Raw genomic sequence first — 12,821 nt, 5'->3', positions numbered from 1 at the left:
TTTATGGTTGCGTGTTAACACTTTTATGAGCAAAAGTGGCCAGCGCAACTTTCCTGATATTGAGAGCTCTTTGGAACTATCACTCTTGCTGATAAAAGTGTCAACGCAGAGCCTAAGTAGTTGCGTGTGATCACTCTTATGAATAAAAGTGACTACGCGCAACTCGCCAAGTTGAAGGTTCTCTGGAACGATCACTTTTGACGACAATAGTGGTTACGCAGAGCTTTCCTGATATTTTGCCTCTCTGGAACGCTCACTTTTACTGATAAAAGTGATAATGCCCAGCATGCTGAGTATGAGGCTTCACTGGATCTCTCACTTTTCCTAGCAAAAGTGGTAACGCCCATGCTTTCTTCTTCTTTGAACTCTGAAGTGATCACTTTCGCTGACAATAGTGATCACGCTCATTCTGCATTTTCTTGCTCTTGTGTTTTTGGAGTCCAGACTTGCTTCTTTCCTCTTCCTTGTCATCAAGCCTCCATTTTGATGTTCTTTGCTCAAATTATTCCTTCAAAAAGAAGATTAAAAACTTAATTTCTAAGCTAAAATTTCACAATTGCTAAAATAACTACAAATTGAAAGAAAACTTAAAATCATTCTCTTTTTCTGAGTTTTTCTGCTTTCTTCATATATTTTCCTTATCAAATGAGTTAGAATTATGCTAAAATATCAGTAAAAATATGGATTCATCACTACCCCAAACTTGAATTTTTGCTTGTCCTCAAGCAAATCAAGCTAAACCAAGAGTAATTCCTCCATTCTTCAAGAATCATCTCAAACTGTTTTTCTAAGATTTTCAATTTACTGTTCTGTGTTTTCTGCTTAATTTTCATTTAAGATGTTCATCCAATTACTCATCATGGCAATCACAATGCATTCATCAAATTTTAAGCAAGAATTGCTATCTAAGTTCATATATATCAACCAAGTTCATGTGAGAAACATTAAAAAGTATGATCACTTCTCACTAGATAGTGTTTCCCTCATTGCTCAACAGTGTTTAGGTACTATTTTCTCTCTTTAATCATAATTCAACTACACTCTACCATATGCTTGCCCAATTTCTCCATCTCCTCTGCTTAGTACAGTTAATCACACTTCCAGAGGGCTTTTTGCAGGTTATAACAGGGCTTAAGTTAAGGTAGATACTGAACAAAATAGGAAGCAAATGCAATTTCAAAAGATCAGAGGCATTTTGAGTGAATGACTTTAAAACTAGCTTGGTTTTGCCTCATTTCTCACTAACTTTCTCAATTATGCTGCAAACAACTTGTTTTTGTGCAGCAAAATTTTCATTTTCATTTTTTTCTTCTCTTGCTTTCATTTACTTCTTTTCTTTTCCTTGAATTTCTTTTTCTTTTTCTCTGCAACAGTTTACTACGAATTTCTTCTTTTTGATCTCTATTTTGCTCTTTTCAACTCAAATTCTGTTTTTGAACTCATGTTTTACTCTTTCCACAATTTTTCTGCATAATTTTTATTTTTGCAGTACATATAGCTTGCTATTCCCCTACCCCAAACTTAGAAATTTGCTTGTCCTCAAGCAAGTACAACATGGATGCTACCCCAAACTTAGTTTTAAAGCTCATTCTTGATTAGCTCACTATGCCTCTGATTAATTGAATGGTAAAATTGGTTTTTCAGCATGGCTTGTAATGAGGTTAATTCAAGAAAAGGATATTAAGCTCAAAGGGGTGAACTAGGGCATTCAATCATAAGGGAAGGCATTTAGGCTAACTAAGTATATCAAACATGGCCTCCATCATGTGTGTGAAAACTATAAACATGCATATTCAATTAAGAACAAGGGCAGGTTCTAGAGAATGTAGCCAAATTTGATTAATCACACAAGAAAAAGAAATAGGTAGCTCAAGTCTCACTAGGCATTTATAAGTGATAATGTAGATTAATGAAAACACAATGCACTTTTCAGAAATATATGCACCTAGTGGCAACTGCCTCATTTTTGAAAATACAAGTGTGATCTCATTTTGAGAATGGGAAAAATAACTTAAAAAAATTCAAACAGAATTGACAAAATTTTCAATCCTCTTGCATTTAATTCGCAGAAAACAACTCATAATCTATATTATTATCAGTAAATGTCTAGTGTATTGTGTAGGTAACACATGAATTAAGAGGTAAGGAATAACCCCCTTTTCATGGCAGCTTGTGCAGATGTAATCATCCAAGGTGTGTAAGTGTTGTGTGTGTGACATTCTCTGCATAAAACACCAGAATTCCATCAATGATTAGTAATAGAAAGGTATTAAAACTGCAGAATTATTAAACTGAACAGAAAGTGATTGTCATTACAACCAAAAATAGTAAAAATTGTTCTGAACAACTACTGAATTTACAGACTTTTAAAAGAAAAACAACAAAAATAAAACTTCTAATCTATTCTTCTGCACTATCTCCATCTCCTGAACTTTCTTCTTCAGAACCCTCCTCCTCTTCTTCTTCTTCTTCCACTACTTCTTCAAATGTTGGCTGAGGGAAATGGGTTCTGTAGATTGGCATATTCTTGAACACAGAAGAACGAAGGCACTGAACATTCTCTGCCAAATCAGGAGTGTGATACATTTCATCTTTGGTCATTCCCAATTTCTGACCAATATTCAGCTTTATGCATTCCATCAGCATAACTCCAACTTTTAGGCTATTGTGAAGCTCATTCTGCCTTTCAGCCAATTGATTCTGCCCTTCAGCTAGTTGCTTCAGAGTATCCTTCATCATCATAGGCTTCTCTTTCTTGTACTGTGAGGGAATGGGAGTTGCAAAAGTGCAGGAGACAGTAGCATAAATTTCTTTTATCATAGCTACAGTAATGGATGGTGCAGCCTTGATCTTCTCTTGGTAATCTTCAAATTCCACTCCTGCATCCTCACAAAGCAAGGTGATGACTGAGGGAAAAGCCAAGGAATCCCCTTTTTGTCTTCAGAATGCCCAAGATGCAGTCACTTATAACTTCTCCTACGTCTATGTAGATGTCTGAGACTATGGCAAACAGCAAAGCAGCCCTCTTGACAGCAAATGTAAAGCTATGTTTGACAGGCATGAATGAGTTCAAAATGAACATGCTCCACACTTTGGAAAAGGGTAGCAGATTCGTGGTGATTATGTACTTTGGCTTCTTAGATTGGTTCAGCTCCCATGTGGTGCCTGATCTACCAATCTTTTCCAGAATCTGCACAAAATCAATGTCTGGACTCTCCTTGAATGATTTGAAGTCCAGCTGTGCAGAATGTTGTGCAGAGTTGTTTTCCAGCACCCTATTGATATTTGCTAGTGAGAAATCAATCCCCATTCCTTTGACCATCGAGCTGAACTTAGGGATTTGCTTTCCCTTGAACCTCATGGCATTTGTATAAAATTCCTGAGTTATGTCCCTCCAACCCAGGCCAGCTGTTGCACCAAAAAATTCCCATCCTCTTTTTAGAATTTCCTCTTTGAATTCTGGATAATTGTCCCCAGCTATTTGGAATGCTCTGTCGAGAAAAATTTTTCTTCTCAGAATGTTGGCTCTGAAAATGTTTTCATGAGCCATACTTCTGAATATGGGGTCATGTGTGGTAGGTGGGGAAAAGGTTGAAGGTGCAGTTGTTCTTGGTTGAGGTGATGGGGAAGGTGAAAGTGTAGGGGATCTTGGCTGAGGTGGTGGAGAAGGTGAAGGTGAAAGTGCAGGGGATCTTGGCTGAGGTGGGTCAGAAATTTCAATGGGTGAGGAGCTTGAGACACCATCAGTTCTGGCTTTCTTTGCTGGTGGATTATTCCTAGCTTGAAGATTTCTGCTGGATCTTCTTATAGGAGTTGTGGAAGATGCAGCTTGCTTCTTCTTAGGAGGACCCACGGGTGTGTTGAAGGAAGTTCTAACCATTTTTCAGTTTCTGCAAAAAGAAAGTAATTGACAGTTTTAAAATTTTAGCACATAATGATAATTTTATACTGTAGAAAGTTCAATCAAGCAGTTTGCAGAAATTTAATTTTGCTAACACTACACATCATGCAGTTTGCTAATAGTATCATTTAGCATTCAAATACCAACACCCAACGACACAACTTAAGTATTTACAATCAAAACATGTAAAGTTGATGGAACGATTTTTCACTACTCGTTATGCACAAAGATTGTCGTTAATCCTCATCAAATATGCAAGATATAAATGCAATACTAGGGTGTTGTCCTAGGTTATCTCCAAGGAACTTTTGGTTGGGAACATACATCGAACAAGTGTAAACATATATTTTAAAGCAAGTAAATTGGGGGGAGGTTTGTCAATTTCTAGATTTTAATCAACAACAGAATGTAAACTAATGAAATTCAATCAATTAAAAAGAGTAATCCCTAGTCAATCAATGAGTTCTATCCCTATTCTTTCAAATGATTCAATAATCCTCTATTTTTCCCTTGAATTAAGTTAATCTAACAAGCGAAAATTAACTTTAGTATCCCAATTAAAATTAAGCATCTTAATGGGCTCCAATTCTCTATCCCTAAGATTAAGCAATCTCAAAGATTAATCAAAATTAAGCAATTTTAGATTAGAATTTCGTTGGTTAATTTAGGGTTCATTAAGCAATGTTCCCCTCATGCAAATTTCATTTCATTCAGAGATTGGGGTTAATAAATCCAAGGAAAGAAAGAGTAATATTGCCATTAAACTCAAGAATTCAAGAACCATATAAGTTGACTAGGAATTACAAGAGAATTTAGCCCTCCATATGGATGGGCTTCACAAATGAAAGAAGAGAATGTAGAAACGTAAGCAACATTAATGTAAAATCAAGGAGAATCAAAGGGAAATTGGAAATTAAAACCTATAATGGATCCCTGGCTGTCACCCAAGAATCCTAAGCTCTGCAAAAATGCTCCAAAAGTGGCAAAAGAATCTAAGGAAAATGAATCCCGTACCCTAATTTCTAAAAGTCTATATATACTAAGTCTGACATGGCCCCATAGTGATCACTCTGTAAAACAAGAGAGTAAACACGCGCAGCAACTTTAGCTTTTTCCCTTTCTGGAGTGATTACTTTCATTTCTGAGAGTAAACACGCGCATGGCACTTCCTTCTGGGCGTCTCTGGAGTGATTACTCCCATTTCTGAGAGTGTTTACGCGCACGACACTTGGGGTCTGGGGCTTCTGGAGTGATCACTCTGATATCTGAAAGTGGTTACTCTGGCCTATCCCTTGAAACCAGCTCCCTGGAGTGATTACTCTGGTATCTGATAGTAGTTACTCTCAGTTCATATTTTTTTTAAAGAGCCAAAAATTCATGAAATTTGTCTAGAATTTCCTGCACAATTATTCAAATGATCAAAATTGCAAAATATATTCACAAAAATTAAGGGAAATAAGACAAAAATTAAGAAAGCTATTGTTTTCTACCTAAATAAGATTTTAATGTTATTTACAGCCTCTAAATCTATTTTTTTCTATTAAAACTTTATAAAAATCAAATAAAATATCTATAAAGTGTGGATTCATCAAAAGTCCTATTATATGAATTCAGAGTGCACATTCTTAGAAAATATCAAGCACATGCAAAAGCAAGTTCACAACTCAACCCATTTCCAAATAGAATATTGTAGTCACATGTTCTGCAATTTCCAGTCAACATTTCAGACCATTGTGGTTAGGAAAAATCAGTAATATATATTCACTCACCCAACAAAATAACACAAATAATAGAACAGTTAACATTATGCCAAAATGAGTTCAATTGTATTCCTAATGCATTCAGAGTGTTTCTCTATTGCTGAACCACATACTTCAGAACATTGTCCCATTAGGTCCTGATTAGATTTTTATTGTCTCTCTAATTAGCATTCTATTGGTAAAGCACAACAGGGTAATGCAGAGACCAATTTTAAGGTTAACCATTTTTCCAACACAGATTTGTACATTCAATCACTTTCCAATCATCACTTTACTTCAATTTCAAACAGTGAAACAATTTGTCACGATAATTCAGGAATGATTTCAGAACATCAAGAAGTTTCAATTAGTTATTTTCAGTAATTCCTCATCAAACAATTCACACAATTCTATTTAAGTCAACTAAAGTTTTGCAGAAATGTGCTATACATAGTATGCAGTGCAGGTTCAGTTATCCATCAAATTCAGAGGAATTTCGATACTCCTAATTTGGGAGTTCAGAACGTTCACTATTATAAAGAAATAGGGTAGCGCAGAGCAATATTTTCAGGTTTCAACCAATTTTCAAACATAGTTTACAACCTAAGCATTGTCAACAAACAACTATTTTGTCTAAGTAATGCACAGTTGATTGTCTTGGTATTTTTCAAGCATTTGATTGTATTACAAGCAGCATGTGGTTGCAGTTAATCTCATTCAACAATTTTAGTTCAAACATTTTCACTGAAGTCTTTATAGGTCATCCCAGTTTCTGCAAAAAAAAAATTTATTCAAATATTGTGCAATGCAAATTCAGATGCTCCTAAAAAAAAATTTTAATGACAAGGAAAATTTATTCAGTATATTGTTCATACAATGCCCCATTACCCCATTCAACATTTTTCCCAAACTTCAGACACAGAAAACCCTAACTATAGTTTCAGAGGGATGAGAGTAAGCGTACCTTGTAGGAAGATGCAGAAATGTATTAGAAATGCTCGCTGATGCTAGGTCGATGCACACAGGAAATAAGATTGCAGAGAAAGCTCAGAAAGAGATGAAGTTTTAAGAGTGAAGAGTATGTGTGCGTGCTCAGGTTAGAGGATATATATAGTTACGCTAGGCACGTGACACTTTTTAAAACAAAAACAAATGTTGCAAAATAAATAGGTCCCAGTGTAATCACTATTTCTGAACAGAGTGACTGTTCCAGAGAGTTATTTTTTCAGAGTGTGGAGCGCGTTATCACTATTGCTGGGCGAAGTGATAACGCGCAGCAGAGTGACAACTTTTTTCAATAAAAGGAGTAACGCAGAAAGATTAAAAGTCTACTCACCTGTGCCTAACCACTTTTGACAGAAAAATGAAGCGTTCCAGAGAGCTCATTTTCCCATCTGTTTCTGCAGGATCACTTTTATCAGTAAAAGTGAGTGTTCCAGCAGAAATCTTCAAAATGCATTCTCTGCGTAGCTTCTTTTCTGCAACAAAGTGACTCCTTTCATTAACCAATTGCTTCAAAACTCTAAATTGACTCACTTCTCATACTCTAATCCATCAAATACACACTCTAACATTGAATCTCAATTCAAGTATTCCAAATGTACCTCAGAAAACCAGATGCAACAGAATATTCACATACATTATGCAAACTTTTCAAAATTTTATAAAATCTGATTATGCAGAATTTTTAAACCTTTGAATACACATTCACCACATCAATTCTCAATATAAGTATCAGATGCACCTCAGAAATCAGACTCAATAGTATTTTTGTAGAACAGCAGAAAATTACAAAACAGGACTATGCAAAATTCTAAAACACTATAAAAAGCTTAAAATAGGTTAGAAATGTGAGTTACCTCTCACAAAGCGCTTCTTTAATGTCACTAGCTTGACATTAGTTGTCCCTCACTCAAGAGGAACCAATTTCAAGCATGAAATGTTCCTTATAAACTCCTCTCCATCATAGATCTTCAATCTTTGGCCATTGACCTTGAATTCTCTCCCCGTTTTCTGATCTTCTATAAGGATTGCTCCAAAGGGAGAAGTCTCCTTAATCAAAAATGGTCCAGACCATCTAGATTTCAGTTTTCCTGGAAACAGTTTTAGCCTAGAGTTAAATAACAATACTTGTTGTCCAGGATTAAATTCTCTTTGCAGAATAAACTTGTCATGAATTCTCTTAGTTCTTTCTTTATATAACTTTGCATTTTCATAACCCTGCTGTCTAAATTCCTCCAACTCATGCAGCTGCAGAACTCTCTTCTTTCCAGCACTTGACAAATCAAAGTTAAGCCACTTGGTAGTCCAATATGCTCTGTGTTCCAGCTCTAAGGGTAGATGACAGGCCTTTCCAAATACTAACTGGTATGGAGACACACCAATTGAAGTCTTGAAAGCTGTCCTGTATGCCCACAATGAATCACCCAGTCTTTTTGACCAATCTTTCCTTGAGCTATTCACTACTTTCTCTAGAATTTGTTTGATTTCTCTATTTGAAACCTCCACTTGTCTACTTGTTTGTGGATGGTATGAAGTAGCAACCTTGTGCTTCACACCATATTTCATTAATACAGCTTCAAGATACTTGTTGCAGAAATGAGTACCTCCATCACTTATCAGCACTCTAGGCACACCAAATCTTGAAAAAAATATTCTTTCTTATAAAAGAAATCACTACCTTTACATCATTTGATCTGGTAGGAATAGCTTCTACCCATTTAGAAACATAATCCACTACTACTAAGATGTATTCATGTGAAAATGATGGGGGAAAAGGTCCCATGAAATCAATCCCCCATACATCAAATAGCTCCACTTCTAGGATGTTGGTGAATGGCAGCTCATGTCTTCTTGAAATATTTCCAGTTCTTTGACATTTATCACAATTTTTCACATACTTTTTGGCATCTTTTAAGAGTGTAGGCAAAAAGAAACCATCTTGCAAGACTTTTGCAGCAGTCCTTGAGCTTGCATGGTGGCCTCCATATTCTGAATTGTGACAATGTCATAGTATCTCAGCTTGCTCACTTTGTGGAATGCATCTTCTAAGTAAGCCATCCACTCCAATTTTAAACAAATAACACATAGAATTTGCTATCATGTAAGAACTTCTTCTTTTGCTGCCAAGTAAACCTCTTTGGGATGAATTGAGTTGCCTTAAAGTTTGTAATGTCAGTAAACCAAGGTATGTTTTCCACTGCAAACAACTTTTCATCCAGAAATTCTTCATTTATTTCCAATGATTCAGTGGTTAAACTCTCCAATGGCAATCTGGATAAGTGGTCACCATTATCTTTCCCTTTCTTGTCTTTGATCTCTAGCTCAAATTATTGGAGAAGCAGAATCCATCTTAATAATATCGGCTTTGCATCCTGTTTTGACAAAAGGTACTTAAGAGCAGCATGGTCAGTGTATACAATCACTTTCGAACCCATTAAATATGATCTGAACTTATCAAAAGCATATACAATAGCTAGAAGCTCTTTTTCTGTTGTTGTGTAATTCACTTATGCAGGATTTAACACTTTGCTTGAATAGTAAATAACATGCAATTTCCTATCTTTCCTCTGTCCTAAAACAGCACCCACTGCACTATCACTTGCATCACACGAGTTCAAAAGGTAATTTCTAATCTGGTTTTGCAAGAGTAGGTGCAGAAATCAGTTTTTCTTTCAAAATAGAAAATGCATGCAAACAAGCATCATCAAATATGAATTCAGCATCTTTTACAAGTAAATTACTAAGAGATTTTGCAATTTTAGAAAAGTCTTTGATAAACCTCCTATAAAAACCAACATGTCCTAAAAAACTCCTAATTCCTTTAACATTGATTGGTGGAGGCAGTTTACTAATGACTTCTACTTTAGCTTGGTTCACCTCCATTCCTTTTTTTGAAATTTTATGACCAAGAACAATGCCTTCTTGTACCATAAAATGACACTTTTCCCAGTCAAGACCAGATTGGTATCTTGACATCTCTGCAAAACAGTGGATAGATTAGTCAAGCAATCATCAAAAGAATCACCAAAAACAGAGAAGTCATCTATGAACACTTCAATGATGTTTTCTACCAAATCAGAAAAAATAGAAAGCATGCACTTTTGGAAAGTGGCAGGGGTATTACATAAACCAAAAGGAATTCTCCTATATGCAAAGATTCCAAATGGACATGTAAATGCAGTCTTCTCTTGATCCAAAGGATCCACTGCTATTTGGTTGTATCCTGAATAACCATCAAGGAAACAATAAAATAAATGTCCAGCAAGTCTCTCTAGCATTTGATCTGCAAATGGTAGTGGGAAATGGTCTTTTCTGGTTGTATCATTTAACTTCCTATAGTCTATGCACATTCTCCATCCAGTCACAGTCCTAGTAGGGATGAGTTCATTCTTTTCATTAGCTACAACAGTCATCCCTCCTTTCTTTGGAACAACTTGGACTGGACTTACCCAATTGCTGTCAGAAATTAGGTAGATTATTCCTGTATCTAGCAGCTTCATGACCTCTTTCTTGACTACCTCTTTCATGGCTGGATTCAACCTCCTTTGTGGCTGTACAACAGGCTTAAAATTCTGTTCTTACAAAATAAAGGATTTATACCTTTCAGATCTGCAATACTCAACTGATTGCAGATTTGTGTTCTCTTAAGATTCTCAACAGTTTTTCCTCTTGTTCTTCCTTGAGCTCATTGTTGATGATGACTGGATTCTCATGGTTTTCATCCAGAAATGCATACCGCAAGTGAGAAGGAAGTTGTTTCAGCTCTAGCTTTTGCTTTTCCTCTTCTCTAATATCTTTTTTCAGTTCTTCCTTCACTGAATTTTCTGCAGGTTTTTGAATTGGCAGGGCTTCCAATTGCTATTGCACTTCCAATATGTATTCTTCATTCAGAATTTCAGACTTGACATTCCCTGCAGATATTATTTCTTCTAACACAGCAGTTTCATCAAATTCATTTATATGGTGTTGTGTAATAAAAGCATCTAGTATATCTACCTTCATGCATGTATTATCTTCAACTGGATATTTTAAAGCTTCAAACACATTAAATACTACCTTCTCATCTTGAACTCGAAGCATAAGTTCACCTTTTTGCACATCTATTAAAGCTCTCCCTATTGCAAGGAATGGTCTTCCTAATATCAATGGAATATTAGCATCCACTTCCATGTCCAGAATTACAAAATCTGTAGGAAAAATGAACTTGTCAATTTTAACTAACAAATCTTCAACAACCCCATATGGATAAGTGTATGATCTATCAGCTAGCTGCAGTATGATGTTGGTGGGTTTCACTTCCTCTATGCCAAGTTTCTGCAGAACAGCCAATGGCATCAAGTTTATGTTTGCTCCCAAGTCACACAATGCTCTTCCAACTGTGCAGTTTCTTATTTCACAAGGAATGCTGAATGATCCAGGATCTTTTAGCTTTTGAGGAAGCTTTCTTTTGAGAATGGCACTGCACTCCTCTGTCAAAGGTACTATTTTGTCGTGCTCTATCTTTCTTTTTCTGGAAAGTAGTTCTTTCATAAATTTTGCATATGAAGGCATCTGCTCCAAAGCTTCTGCAAAAGGAATGTTAATCTGTAATTTCTTAAAGACATTCATAAACCTTTCAAATTGTTCCTCCTGTTTAGGATTTTGAACCCTTTGAGGATAAGGCAGCCTCTTGTATTTTTCTGGATCTGTTGGCTTGCAAGCATCTTCAAAGAGTTATTTTTTTGTTTTTCTCTCAGAATTCATAGGAACATCTACTTTTTCTTCTGAATGATCTTTCTTCAATAGCTTAAAATTTCCTTGTTGCAGATCTTGTTCAATCTTCCTTTCTTCTGAATCATTGACTTTCTTTTCTGCAGGTTTAGGACTTGCAACAACAGCTCCACTCCTTGTAATTATGGCTTGACATTGCTGCGTAGGATTGATCACTGTATTGCTTAGAAATCTTCCTTCATCCCTGCTGGATAATTGTTCAGCTAACTGTCTAATTTGTGTTTCCAGTTTCTTCATAGAAGCTTCTTGGTTCTTGAAGCTTCTTTGGGTCACCTTCATGAATTGCAACATGGTTTCTTCCATCTCAGTCAACCTCTCATTCATAGGCTTGGAAATTTTCTGATTTCCTTGAGGTTGAGGGGATGGATTTCTCTGAAAATAAGACTGTTGTGTTGCTGGACCTGCATTAGAAAAAGGTAAATTGGAGTTAGAATTCTTGGCAGCAGAATGTTGATTATTCCAATTAGAATACTGCTGATTTCTATTATTCCAAAACTAAAATCCAGGGGGATATGAAGGTTGTTGTCTCTGAAAATTATTCATATAATTCACTTGTTCTTGTGGTTCACTTGTAGATGCCTCGCAGGCACCATTTACATGGTTTCCTCCACAAAAATCACAGCTTAGCTGACTCGTAGGCATACTCCCTGTTTGAAGGTTGCTGATTTGTTGAGTTAAGGCAGCTAATTGTTCTGAAAACATTTGATTTTGTAGCTGATTCTGTGCAAGAAAGGTTACCAAAACCATAGCTTCATAACCAGAATTTCTTCCTTGATTCCTTGAATTTCAATTCTGATACATTGAATATGCCATCATCTCAATAATCCTCTGAGCTTCTTCCAAGGACTTTGTATTTGATGAACCTTCAACAGCAGCATCAACCATTGTTCTTGTTGCTGCATTCATCCCATTGTAGAAAGTTTCCAATTGCATCCAATCTAGAATACAATGATGTGGACACCTTCTAAGCAATTCTTTATATCTTTCCTAAGCTTCATACAATGATTCTCCTTCTTGCTGCACAAAGGATGTAATTTCTCCTCTTAGCTTAGCAGCTTTGGATGGAGGGAAGTACTTGGTTAAAAAATTATTCACAAGTTCTATCCAAGTTGTAATGCTTCCTTGTGGTTGAGCTTGTAACCAACATTTAGCTTCATCTCTCAAGGAAAGAGGAAATAGTCTCAATCTGATGGCTTCTTCACTAACCCCATTTATCCTTATGATGTCACAGAGTTGCAGAAAATTTGAAATATGTAAGTTAGGATCATCAGAATTTCTACCAGAAAACTGATCTTGTTGGACTAAGTGTAATAAGGCAGGTTTAATCTCAAAATGGTTGGCTTGGATAGTTGGCTTGATTATAGAAGAATTAAAACCTTGCATGTTAGGAATTGCATAGTCTCCTAATG

At 36.0% G+C, this 12,821-nt stretch overlaps 1 non-coding gene across 1 annotated transcript; it reads left to right on the top strand.

Moving 5' to 3' along the window:
* The first annotated feature begins 12,355 nt into the window (after window positions 1-12,355).
* On the top strand, window positions 12,356-12,462 carry LOC113864145. The gene has a single exon (XR_003504748.1). It is a non-coding gene; the product is annotated as a small nucleolar RNA R71 (small nucleolar RNA).
* Window positions 12,463-12,821: the final 359 nt, after the last annotated feature.

This window comes from Abrus precatorius, unplaced genomic scaffold, assembly GCF_003935025.1.
Source record: "Abrus precatorius isolate BTA unplaced genomic scaffold, Abrus_2018 Scaffold3, whole genome shotgun sequence".
NCBI lineage: Eukaryota > Viridiplantae > Streptophyta > Magnoliopsida > Fabales > Fabaceae > Abrus > Abrus precatorius.
The sequence above is the reverse complement of the archived record's forward strand: the minus strand, read 5'-3'. Positions and strand labels throughout refer to the sequence as shown.